At 32.8% G+C, this 12,188-nt stretch overlaps 1 long non-coding RNA gene across 1 annotated transcript in view; it reads left to right on the forward strand.

The window, feature by feature from the left end:
- LOC141566278 (uncharacterized) overlaps positions 1-5,439 on the forward strand; it is a 134,448-nt gene extending 129,009 nt beyond the window's left edge. Inside the window, exon 5 of the long non-coding RNA XR_012489273.1 lies at positions 5,264-5,439. This is a non-coding gene — a long non-coding RNA (uncharacterized LOC141566278). The remainder of the gene's footprint in view (positions 1-5,263) is intronic.
- Positions 5,440-12,188: the final 6,749 nt, after the last annotated feature.

The raw sequence follows: 12,188 nt of genomic DNA on the forward strand, positions 1-12,188 counted from the left end.
CAGCACTTTTTTGATGTTTGACTTGTATGTAACTGTGGAAGTTTAGAATTTGTATATCCTAGGACCAGAAACTTGACAGTTGGATTCTTCTGATTCATCCCATTACCAAGGATGTAAATTTTACTTAATATATAATACAATTTGTAAATTGCGCTCCTTTGATTTTGGTAAGGATCTGTTCATAATTTTCAGGTTCCCATTTGCAATTTTATTTCCTGCTATTGACCATTCATATTGGCTATGTTAGAAACTTACCATCCTTATTAGTGTTAGAGGGATTGTCAGTGGGACCAGAACAAAATCCAATTTTAACAGATTCCTTCTGTCTTCTCAAACAGAGCTTGCACAGTTCAAAAAAATTATTTGAGAGTCATTATTCTCCATGTCTTTTAGGCATGTATTAGTCAATGGAATTCCTGCAGGGCCAAACTCCACAATTTTACTTCAAAGACAGATAAATGTATTAATGGAACCTATAGTTAAACTATATCTAATGTTTCCATGCTTTATCTATTCATTCTCTACTTAAAGTTATATATTCTATTCATTCCACTCTTTAAATGAGCTGATATCTTGAAGATGGCCAATGACCTTCTTTCTGAACCCAGTTGCCTTTTCTTTGTAATAAGGATAATGATGATGAGGGGAGAGGTAAAGGAAATAAACATTTATATAGTACCTCTTATGTGTTAGACACTGTGCCGAGCACTTTACAAATATCTCAGATCTCACAAAAATACTGTAAGGTAGACACTGTTATTATCCCCATTTTAGAACTGGGACAACTGAGGCAAACAGGTTAATTGATTTGACCAGAGTCATAGAGCTTGTAGGTATTTGAGGTTACATGTAAACTTCAGTCATTCTAATGTCAAGTATTCTATATACTGTACCACCTAATATGAAATAAATAATAACAACAAAGATAATAAAGATAAATATAACTAATTAAATAATTATTTATTTGATTATGACATTTAAACAGTATACATTTGTTATATTCATATAATATTTGTAAAGTATTTTACAAATACTATCTCAATTGGTGTTCACAACAACTTTGGGAAGTAGCTACGTAGCTACTCTATTTATTGCCATTTTATAGGCGAAGAGATTGAGACTGAGATTAAATAACAAAGTTAGTAAGTGTTTGAAATCAGATTTGAATTCAGATCTTCCTGACTCCAAATAATTCTAATGTCTTTCCTTGTACTGTGCAAGTTGATGAAGATGGCAAAAATACTAATAGACAATGTTTGAAGGGCTGTAGCAAAACAAGCACATTAATGATAGATTACACAGATGTTGGCGGGGTACCTAATATATTAGATAGTGGAATAAGGATATAGAAAGTTCTTAACCATCTAGAATATTAGAGTGAATTAAATGGAACTTTAATAGACATAAATATTAAGTTTTAAACAAACACCAAAACCAAAACTGAAAATAGCTTCACAAATATAAGATGGGTAGAATGGCTAATTATCAATTTGGAAACACTCTGTAGGTTTTATTGAACAATAAGATCAATATGGCATGATGTGACACCTGAAAAGGTGATTTGATCTTAGACTGCATTAAGATAGACATAAGCTTATTCTTTGAAATACAATGATCGAAGACAAATACAAAGAACTCATGATAAAGCATGCTATCCATCTCCAGAGAAAGAACTGATACTGTCTGTATACAGACCGAAGCATAACATTTTTACTTGCTTTATCTTTTTTATTCCTTTTTATTTTAGTCTTCTTGTAGAAAATGGCTAATCTAGAAATGTAGAGATATTTTTCACGATTCCATAAATATAAAATATATATAATACACGCAAACACATATACATGTTGCTTACTATTTCAGGGAGGGGAAGAGAAGAGGGAGGGATAGAATTTGGAATTCAAAACTTTAAAAAAATGTTAAATATTGTTTTAACATATAATTAGGGAAAAATAAAATATTATATTAAAACACAATTAACTAAAAAGTGTAATGAGAGAGAGAAATGAAAAGAGAGAGGGGGGGAGAGGGAAGGAGGAAGAAAAAGAGGGATGGAGGGAGGGAAGGAGAGAGGGAGGAAAAAAAAGAAGGAAGGAAGGGAGAGGAGTGCTTTAGTTTCTAGGAAAAAGGAGATGATAGTCCTGTTCTGAAGACCACAGTGCAAGAGGGGTAGTGATAAGTTGAAGATTGTACAGAGGATATCAATGGGATGGTGAAAGGTCTTAAAGGTATGTCATATATAAATTAGTTGAAATAATGGATGCTTATTTTGGAGACAAGAAATGTTATTAAATGGTGAATGGGGATAAGATGGCTGTTTTCAGGCATTTGAAAAATCTGTTAGGGGAGGCATTGGACTTAATTTGTTTGGGTCTCCCCGTGGTACAAACAAAAACATTGGGTGGGTGTTACAAAGAAAGAAATTTAATAAAGATGTTGAGAAAAAATTAATAACAATTAAAGGTGTCCAAAAGTGAAATGGACAGATTTAAGAAGTTGTGATTTCCTCTTTTTTGAAAGTCTTCAGGCATATAACAGGGGGATTCCTTTCGATTATTGGTTGGACAAAATGACTACTACAGATTTGTTCAATTTTCAAATTCTTTGATTCTAAAATATAATGTTAGTGAAACTGTGAATTAGTCCAACCATTCTGGAAATTGAATTCCCAAAATAATTCTAATGTATTAAATTGTGAGCATGCTATTATGCTAAATATAAATAAATTACCTAAATCCTTTGGTTCAGCAATATTGCTGTTATGTATGAACCTAAATTAAGTTAAAGGTAGAAAAAAAGGACATCACATATACTGAAATATTTATAACTTCTTTTGTAAGAACAAGTTCTGGAAATAAGTTGAGATGTTCATAATTAGAAAATAGTTGAGCAAATTGTGAATGTGATGAAATGTTACTACTATGTAAAGAAATGACTAAAAATTCAGAAAAGTATGTAAGGACTTATATGAGTCAATGTAAAGTTAAGTAAATAAAACTGTAAACATAATAACTACAACTTAAATGCAAAAGAACAAGAACAAAATGAACTTTGAAAGTATCTAATTATAATAGACAAATTTGTCCCCCAAAAAGAGATAAGAAAGTACACTTCTCTTCTTTTGCAATATATTCCATATATCATAAGATTCAGTTAATATCCTGGTTAGTTTTACTAAACTGCTTTTGCTTTTCCTCTTTCTTTTTTATGCTTTGTTATGAGAGAAGGGTTTTTGGGTAAAGGAGTGAGGAAAGGAAAGGAATGAGGAAGAGAGGAAAAGTAAAAACAAAATATCCTCAAATACTTGTGGATGGACCTTATAATATCATTCTTTTAAAAATTCATGTCAACAACACAGATCAAACTCAATCATGATTCCCATCCTGTATGGTTTTTTTTAAGTGACTTGCCCAGACTTGTATAGTTGATAAGTGCTTGACGTCAGGTTTTATTTTATTTAAAAATTTTTTTTTAATTTTATAATTATAAATTTTTTTTGATAGTACATATGCATGGGTAATTTTTTACAGCATTATCCCTTGCACTTACTTCTGTTCTGATTTTTCTCTTCCTTCCCTCCATCCCTTCCCCTAGATGGCAGGCAGTCTTACACATGTTAGATATGTTATAGTATATCCTAGATAAAATATATATGTGCAGAACTGAATTTCTTGTTGCACAGGAAGAATTGGATTTGGAAGGTAAAAATAACCTGGGAAGAAAAACAAAAATGCAAACAGTTTATACTCATTTCCCAGTGTTCCATCTCTGGTGTAGCTGTTTCTGTCCATCATTGATCAATTGGAATTGAATTAGATCTTTTTGTTGAAGATATCCACTTTCATCATAATACAGCCTCATACAGTATTATTGTTGAAGTGTATAATGTTCTCCTAGTTCTGCTCATTTCCCTCAGCATCAATTCATGTAAGTCTCTCCAAGCCTCTCTGTATTCATCCTGCTGCTGGTCATTTCTTACAGAACAATAATATTCCATAACATTCATATACCACAATTTACCCAATCATTCTCCAATTGATGGGCATCCATTCATTTTCCAGTTTCTAGCCACTACGAAAAGGGCTGCCACAAACATTTTGGCACATACAGGTCCCTTTCCCTTCTTTAGTATTTCTTTGGGATACAAGCCCAGTAGTGGCATTGCTGGATCAAAGGGTATGCACAGTTTGATAACTTTTTGGGCATAATTCCAGATTGCTCTCCAGAATGGTTGGATTCGTTCATAACTCCATCAACAATGCATCAATAGTCCCAGTTTTCCCACAGCCCCTCCAACATTCATCATTATTTTTTCCTGTCATCTTAGCCAATCTGACAGGTGTGTAGTGGTATCTCAGAGTTGTCTTAATTGGAACACTCTTTCATATGAGTGGAAATAGTTTCAATTTTATCATCTGAAAATTATCTGTTCATATCCTTTGACCATTTATCAATTGGAGAATGGCTTGATTTCTTATAAATTAGGGTCAGTTCTCTATATATTGTGGAAATGAGGCTTTTATCAGAACCTTTAACTGTAAAAATGTTTTCCCAGTTTGTTATTTCCCTTCTAATCTTGTTTGCATTAGTTTTGTTTGTACAAAAAAGCTTTTTAATTTAATGTAATCAAAATTTTCTATTTTGTGATCAACAATGATCTCTAGTTCTTTTTTGGTCACAAATTCCTTCCTCCTCCACAAGTCTGAGAGGTAAACTATCCTATGTTCCTCTAATTTATTGTTCTTTATATCTAAATCATGGACCCTTTTGATCTTATCTTAGTATGTGGTGTTAAGTGTGAGTCCATGCCTAGCTTCTGCCATACTAATTTCCAGTTTTCCCAGCAGTTTTTGTCAAATAATGAATTCTTATCCCAAAAGTTAGGATCTTTGGGTTTATCAAACACTAGATTGCTATAGTTATTGACCATTTTGTCTTGTGAACCTAACCTATTCCACTGATCAACTAGTCTATTTCTTAGCCAATACCAAATAGTTCTGGTTGCTGCTGCTTTATAATATAGTTTTAGATCAGGTATAGCTAGGCCACCTTCATTTGATTTTTTTTTTTCATTAATTCCCTTGAAATTCTCGACCTTTTGTTCTTCCATATGAATTTTGTTGTTATTTTTTCTAGGTCATTAAAATAGTTTCTTGGGAGTCTGATTGTTATAGCACTAAATAAATAGATTAGTTTAGGGAGTATAGTTATCTTTATTATATTCCTGTATGGTTTTTAATCATGTCCTCTTGTATGTTTGTTACAGGTGATATACTCAACATGCTGGAAATCTTTCTTGACTTCCTCTGATATCATAAGGAATAGGCCAATAGAACAATCTGATTCTTTACCTGCTATTTTTCTTTCTACATGATTGATCCATTTTCTTCTATCATATAGAATTTTTCATAAGAATTTTTTACTCCTTATCAGTGAAGTTTCTCAGGCTACTCTCCATTTCCCTCTGTATAACATTTAATTTTAGTTCTTTGAAGACATGAACATATTTCACTGATTTAATAAAAGTAATTCACAAAATGTTTTTTTGCTTACAAAGTGCTTTTAAAAATCTCTGCTATTCACATATTTACTTATAACTCAAATTAACCCTGTGTATGTTGAATTACATTTATCTTCTTAAACCTTTTCCAGTTATATTTTAATCTGGTTTAGCCTACACGTAGGAGTAAGTGGCCAACTATCAGTAAATTTGACATACTAACTTTTTGCTTATTATATTATTGAATCACAATTTCTCTGTGAAGTATAGACAGTAACACTATTATCTCTATCTTATAAATTTAGAAACTGAGGCTCACAGAACTTAATTTTCTAAAAATATAGTGACATGGTAAGTATCAGTAGTGAAATTTGAACCCACATATTGTCTGTCTCCAAGTTCTCTAGAGTTTCTTTTATATTAATAGGAATCTCTTATCTCTACAACTAAATGATAAATTTCTTGGGTGAAAAGATATTTTCTTATATTTCTTCACATTTTCAATTGTATTTCTACAACTAAATGATAAACTTCTTGGGTGCAAAAATTTTGTCTTATACTTCACATTCTCAGAGCACCAACAATGGTTTGCACATAAAGGGTACTAATTATATGTTGGTCGCTTTGATCCATGACTCATGATTCCTCATATTTCAATTCTGTTTTGACTTATCCTCTTCAAATGAGATCTTTTATATCAATTGATTGATTGATTCACTCTATGAGGAACTCTATATAGTTCCTTTAATCTCCTATTAGATTTCAAACATTTTGAAAGCAGGCTGTGTCATCTCTGTTAAATCATCAGGACTTATAACAGTGCATTCCTTCCTTTCTGTACTCAAAAATGACAGATGGATGGCTATATGAGTGACTTTAATGCCACTTTTTCAGTGAAAGAAAAATATAAAATATGATTTTTCTTTTAAGCATTTTATATAAAGATGAATTTATAATTTCATAAGAATCAATAACACTTGGTAAGTTTTTTTTTAAAGGAACTAATATAGACTGGAAATGATACATTGAGTGCCTAAAATAATTTTTAAACAATTTGATAACACTAAATATTTGGAGTTTTGATTTAATTTAACAAACATATGTTAAGTACTTAATATAATGCAAGATGCTGAGCCAGACACCAATGATATAAAGACAAAAAGAAAATGTCTCCTGATCTCAAAGAACTTACCCTGTTAAAGAGAGCCAGCAAACAGATAATTAAAATAAACTTATTTCAGGTGAAAGTGTATACAAACAAGTAGAAAGATAAGAAAAGACTACTTAGGAGATAGAGCCTGAGCTGAGAAAATAAGAAATTGTAAGAAATAAGGGATTCTTCAAAAAAGAGAGGTGGCAAAAACCCTAGGAGCCATATAGTTTTTTTTGCCAGTAATTGATAGGAAACAATCTAGCAGAAGCTGAGTTAACTATGGCTCTTTAGTAGAGAAGGTGATTTTATAAGAAACCAGAATAAACCCAGAATTTTGTGAGACAGTAATCAGCTATTACAAAGGAAAACATAGGAAAGATATTAAAGCTAGAGAGGAAATAAGTCAGCACTGATAGATTTGAATCTCAGCTGTGTCATTAATTTTCTATGTGACCTTTTGATCATGGTTTGAAATAATTTGATGATTCTTATTTTTTTTCCTCAACATATTTTCCAATTATGCAAAGTTCAAGATTTTGCTATTGTAAAAAATGTGATTGGAGATATTGCTTCTGCACCAGGTGGGGACAACATACCTATAAATGCTTGCACGACAACAAATTTGTAAATGTCTACATGACAAAGAACATGGTTTTTGCCAATATGTTCATTCATATCTACAATTACAGGAAACTATGATTAAATAAGTCATAAGAAAAGGGGAAGTGAACACCAATGGGAGGTTAATTAGGAGTGGAGACTCACATGGGAGAAGTAGACACTCTGGATAGGCTGTAAGCTCTGAAGTACCCAGGTGATGGGGAATCAGGGTGAAGGACTTGAGTCTCGGGTCAGAAAACAAAAGGTTATGCTTTGGTGCTTTAAGGGTGTGTTTGTATGTGGACACTAGTTCTTGCAAGATGGTAAATAAAAATCTTTTTCTGGCTTTATCAGTAGTCCACAGAGTTCTTGTTAATACACTGTAAAATACCTTACATATTCTTCTGTCCCCTCCCTCCAATACTTTTTACTTTTTTGAAAAGTTATTAAGTGGCATTAGTACAAGGATTAGGGACAGAAAATGCCATTTACTCTGCCCTGATCACATAGCATACAGAATGTTGTGTTCAGGTGAGGGAATCTATATTTCAGAAAGAATATTGATAACTTGGAGAGAGTCTTGAAGAGGGCTTCCAAGAAAGTAAATGGCCTTGAGTTATTGCTGTATGAGTATCTATTAATGAAATTAGGGATATTTAGTATGGGGAAGAAAAGACATAAGGAAAACATAGTTCTTGTTTTCAAGAATAATAAGAGCCTGTCAAGTGAAAAGGAGATTAAATTTGTTCTTCCTGGCTCCAGAAGGCAGGCCTTGAAGCAGGGGATGAAATTTCAGAGAGGCTTGTTTATGTACTACATAAGGAAAAATTGCCTAATAATCATAGCTATTCAAAAGTGAAATGGTCTACTTGGGGAAGATCTTCAGTCAAATCCTGGATGACTACTTAATAGATATGATTATTTGGGCTACAGAGAATACAAGAGGGGAAATAATGTGAAATGACTTTAGAAAGATAGGTTGGATCCAGATTGTGAAGGGCTTTAAATGTCAAAAAAGAGATTTGTGTTTTATCTAAAAAGTGATAGGGTACAGAAAAACTTCTTTAACATGAGTGTGACATGATCTGAACTATATTTTAGGAATATCAATGTGACTGAATTGGGGTATTGCCACAGTCCAACTGAGAAGATGAGGACTAGAACTAGAGTAGTAGTCATATGAATGGAGAGAAGGGAAAAAGAAGGAAGGAGGAGAGAAAAGGAAAAGAAAGAAAGAAATATTTATTAAATGCTCACTGTGTATATCAGGCCCTATACTAAATTTTTGATTTTTATAACAACTCTGGAATGTGGGTACTATTATCTCCATTTCAAAGTTAAGGAAATTGAGGCAGAGGTTATATGACTTTTCCAGGGTCACACAACCACTAAGCTTTTGAGAACAAATTTGAACTTAAGTTTTCCTGACCCTAGACCTAGTGCTTTACTTACTAGGCTACCTAGTTGATATTATGGAAGTAGAATCAATGGGATTTGGTACCTGAATGAGGGTGTGGGTGTGATGAAAAGTGAAGAAATGAAAATGATTCCTAGATTTTGAACTAGAAAGATGGCAGTATCCTTTACAGAAATAGAGAAATTAGCAAGTAGAAGGCATGGAGAAAATGTTCTATTCTTGCTTTTGCCTCTTGGAAAGTTTAGTTACTTTCAAGACTCAGCTCATCTACATAAAGCCTTTCCTAGTCTCCTCTGTTGTTAATGTTCTTCTTGGAACCCTAAAATAAATTGCTAGATAGGAGCTAAGGGAAAAACCCATTTTCTAATGGGAGATCACACAATACTTTGGGGGAAGTGGTTTTGAGTTAGACATTAAAGGAATATTAGGAATTCAGTGGATAAGAAGGGAAAATGAGTTTATTTCACGTTTAGTGGGAACCATAGATGCAGGAAAGTACAGGTCCAGTTTTGGGACTAGTATTAGTCCAGATTGACTTGAATATAGAGCACATGGAAAGGAGTATTATAAAAAGACTAGAACGATAAGACAGTAGCAGTAAGAAACATTGACTTTTTTCAGCATCAGGAAAACAAGCTTGAACTTCATTTAGTAGGCAAGAGTAAATAAACTATTAGAGATGTATGAGTAAAGGGTAGAAGACAAACAAATCCATGCATGAAAGTTTTTTTCTGGGATTGTTGTAGAGGTTGTTTGTCCATCATTCTGAAAGACATCATTCTGAAAGACATATCTGAAAGATATTGTGACATGCAAGTGAACTGGATTTAAATGAGGGAGGGCTGTGCAAGAGAAAAAACCTTGCTTCACTTTCCATCCAGAGCCATCTGGATTCAGTGGCCAAATATAGATCAGGATGGCTGGAGATAGCCCTGTATTAAATGGGAGACCTTGGTCTTTTTAAAGTTAAGGTCTTAACTTAAAGGCCATACCTGTTCAGTGATTAAGGATAGGTAGCAAGGATGAAGTATACTGAGGAGAAATTAAGAGGTGACTTGTTAGGAATTGATTGTCATAATCCAAATAAGTGCTAATAAAGGTCTCTATAATGTGGAGAATATAGAGGAAAAGGTAACTGAGAAATACTAGATGACATTTTAAACGTTCTTACAAAAACATTGTCAAGTTGGCAAAATGTTACTGTATTTGATAATAGAGTAAATTAAAGCTCAGGTAGAAAGAGCAACTTTACTACAATTACACAGCTAATAAGTATCAAAGTCAGGATTTGAATTCATCTCTTCCTAATTCCTATAGTGCATTATACACTACATGTCTCTCAATGGTGGTCATGGAAACCCAATGGAGAAGTGAAGGAGAGAGAAAGAATAAAGATATCATGCAGTTTTTGAACATGGGTTCTGTTCTAATGCTAATGACACAGACAAATCTAAAAGTACAATTTGGGAAATTCTGAGGTAGATTATTCTGTAGAATCATTTTCAAATATGTCTAATGTTAATTCTACTTTTATTTCATAAATATTTTAGAGCTTTTCATTTCTCATGATTTCTCCACCCAAGTGACCATTATCTTGCCTTTCTCTGGGCTGCTGAGCAAATTCTGGGTTAATAAAACAATTTCTTATCTAAACATTTTAACTGAGGTTGTAGAGCCAGTGTTGAATTGCTATATAAACAATAATTGTTCTTTACTGACTACTCTCAGCTGGATGATAAAACATATTTCCTGACAAACAATTCCTTTCATTTCCAGTCTACTCTATTCTTCCTTCACAATTTTTCTCACACACATTCTTTTCTGTCCACTCATTGAGTCACCAACCAAGTTTTGGATCTTATCCAATTGACTTGCAAGTCATCATCCTCCTGATGTCTTTGGTCTTCTTCAATACAAAGGACAAATAACAACAAAAATCTTTGTATTTATACTATCATAATTCCCTCCAATTGATTTCTTACTCCTTTGTCTGACACTTGAGTTCTGCCCATTTTACTGATATCCTATCTTTCCAAGTTTATTGAACTATACTTTCCATTATGTACTCTTTTTTTTTTCTCCTAGTCAAACTGGTTGACTTTGTTTCTTCTAAACTATCTCTTAGTGCTTTTCCCTTTGCACAACTTTCTCCTGTTTCTGCAATGAATTCCTTCCTTACCTCATAGAATCATTAGTTCTCTTTAAAGCTCAGGTAAGCAGAATGACTATTCTGATTCTTCTAGTTGTTAGAATTTTCTCCTGTTTCCCTTCCCCAATTACTTTGTGCTTACTTTTTACATATTTTGTGTTGAGAAAGACAGCATGGGCTTGTAGGTAAAGTGTCGGATTCAGAGCCAAGAAAAGTCAATAGAATGTAAACTTATTGGAGAAAATTTGTATTTTCTATTTTTATCCCTTATATGTAGCACAGAACCCACCACATAGTAGATGCTTAATAAATAATGAATGAATGAATTTATATAAAGGTAAATATGAAACAGTCTTTGTGCTCATTGAGCTTATATTCTATGGAAGTTAGTCACAGATTATAAAATAAATATAAAGTACAAAATGTACACAAAATAAATGCAAAGTGACTTCAGTGTCAGGAATACTAATTGAGAAAACTGCATCAGTTTGTATGTTCTACATACAGTACAAACAACCATTCTACAATATGAAATCATAGGCCACCAAAGATTTAAAGGCTGTGCCCTGAACCATGCTTCTAGTATGTCTCAGGAGTGACTTAAATTCAAACTTCCTGATTCTGAGGACAAGTTTCTATGAACTATGCCAAGCTGCTTCTATTAAATGTTTGCTAAACAAATACATAAATGGACCCAGGGTTGTATGTAAAGCTAGAAACAGATTAGCTAGTCTAATGTCATTGTTTTATAGCTCAGGGAAAGGAGAATCATGAAATGATTTGCTGAAGGTCATTAGGTAAATAGATAGCACAGCTAGATTTAGAATCCTACTCTTCTAACTCCAGATCCAGTGCTCTTTCTATGGTCTTCATTTCAAATATGGATCTAGTACCAGATTTCATATTTTTTATCTGAGGAGAGGACTACAAAATGCTGAGAGACCCATTGATAGAAGGTCAGCTGTCAGGTAAAGAAATGATTTGGAAACATAAACTCATAAAACCCCTTTTATTAGTACACAGAAAGGTTGTAAACCCATCTATGAAGAAATTATGAGCAATGAAATATATTTGACTATTTTATTCCCCCACTCAAGAATCTTGAGAGGCTTCATATTATTTCTAGGATAAAATATTAATTTTGTATTCTTTTTCATATTCAGAAAGCAACACCTTTCCCCCAAGGCTTTTTTTTTAAATATATATAGACATGAATTCTCAAGTATTTTTATGGATGATGGCAATTCAATAATGCAGTTTTTTTCAGACAAGACCTAAAAATGTTTGTAATTTTCCATATTGATAAATATAAAATTTTCAGTGCTTTTGATGATTCCCATTACTTCTTCAATATGACTTTCAGTTACATTGA

Source organism: Sminthopsis crassicaudata, chromosome 4, assembly GCF_048593235.1.
Source record: "Sminthopsis crassicaudata isolate SCR6 chromosome 4, ASM4859323v1, whole genome shotgun sequence".
NCBI classification, from domain to species: Eukaryota; Metazoa; Chordata; class Mammalia; order Dasyuromorphia; family Dasyuridae; genus Sminthopsis; species Sminthopsis crassicaudata.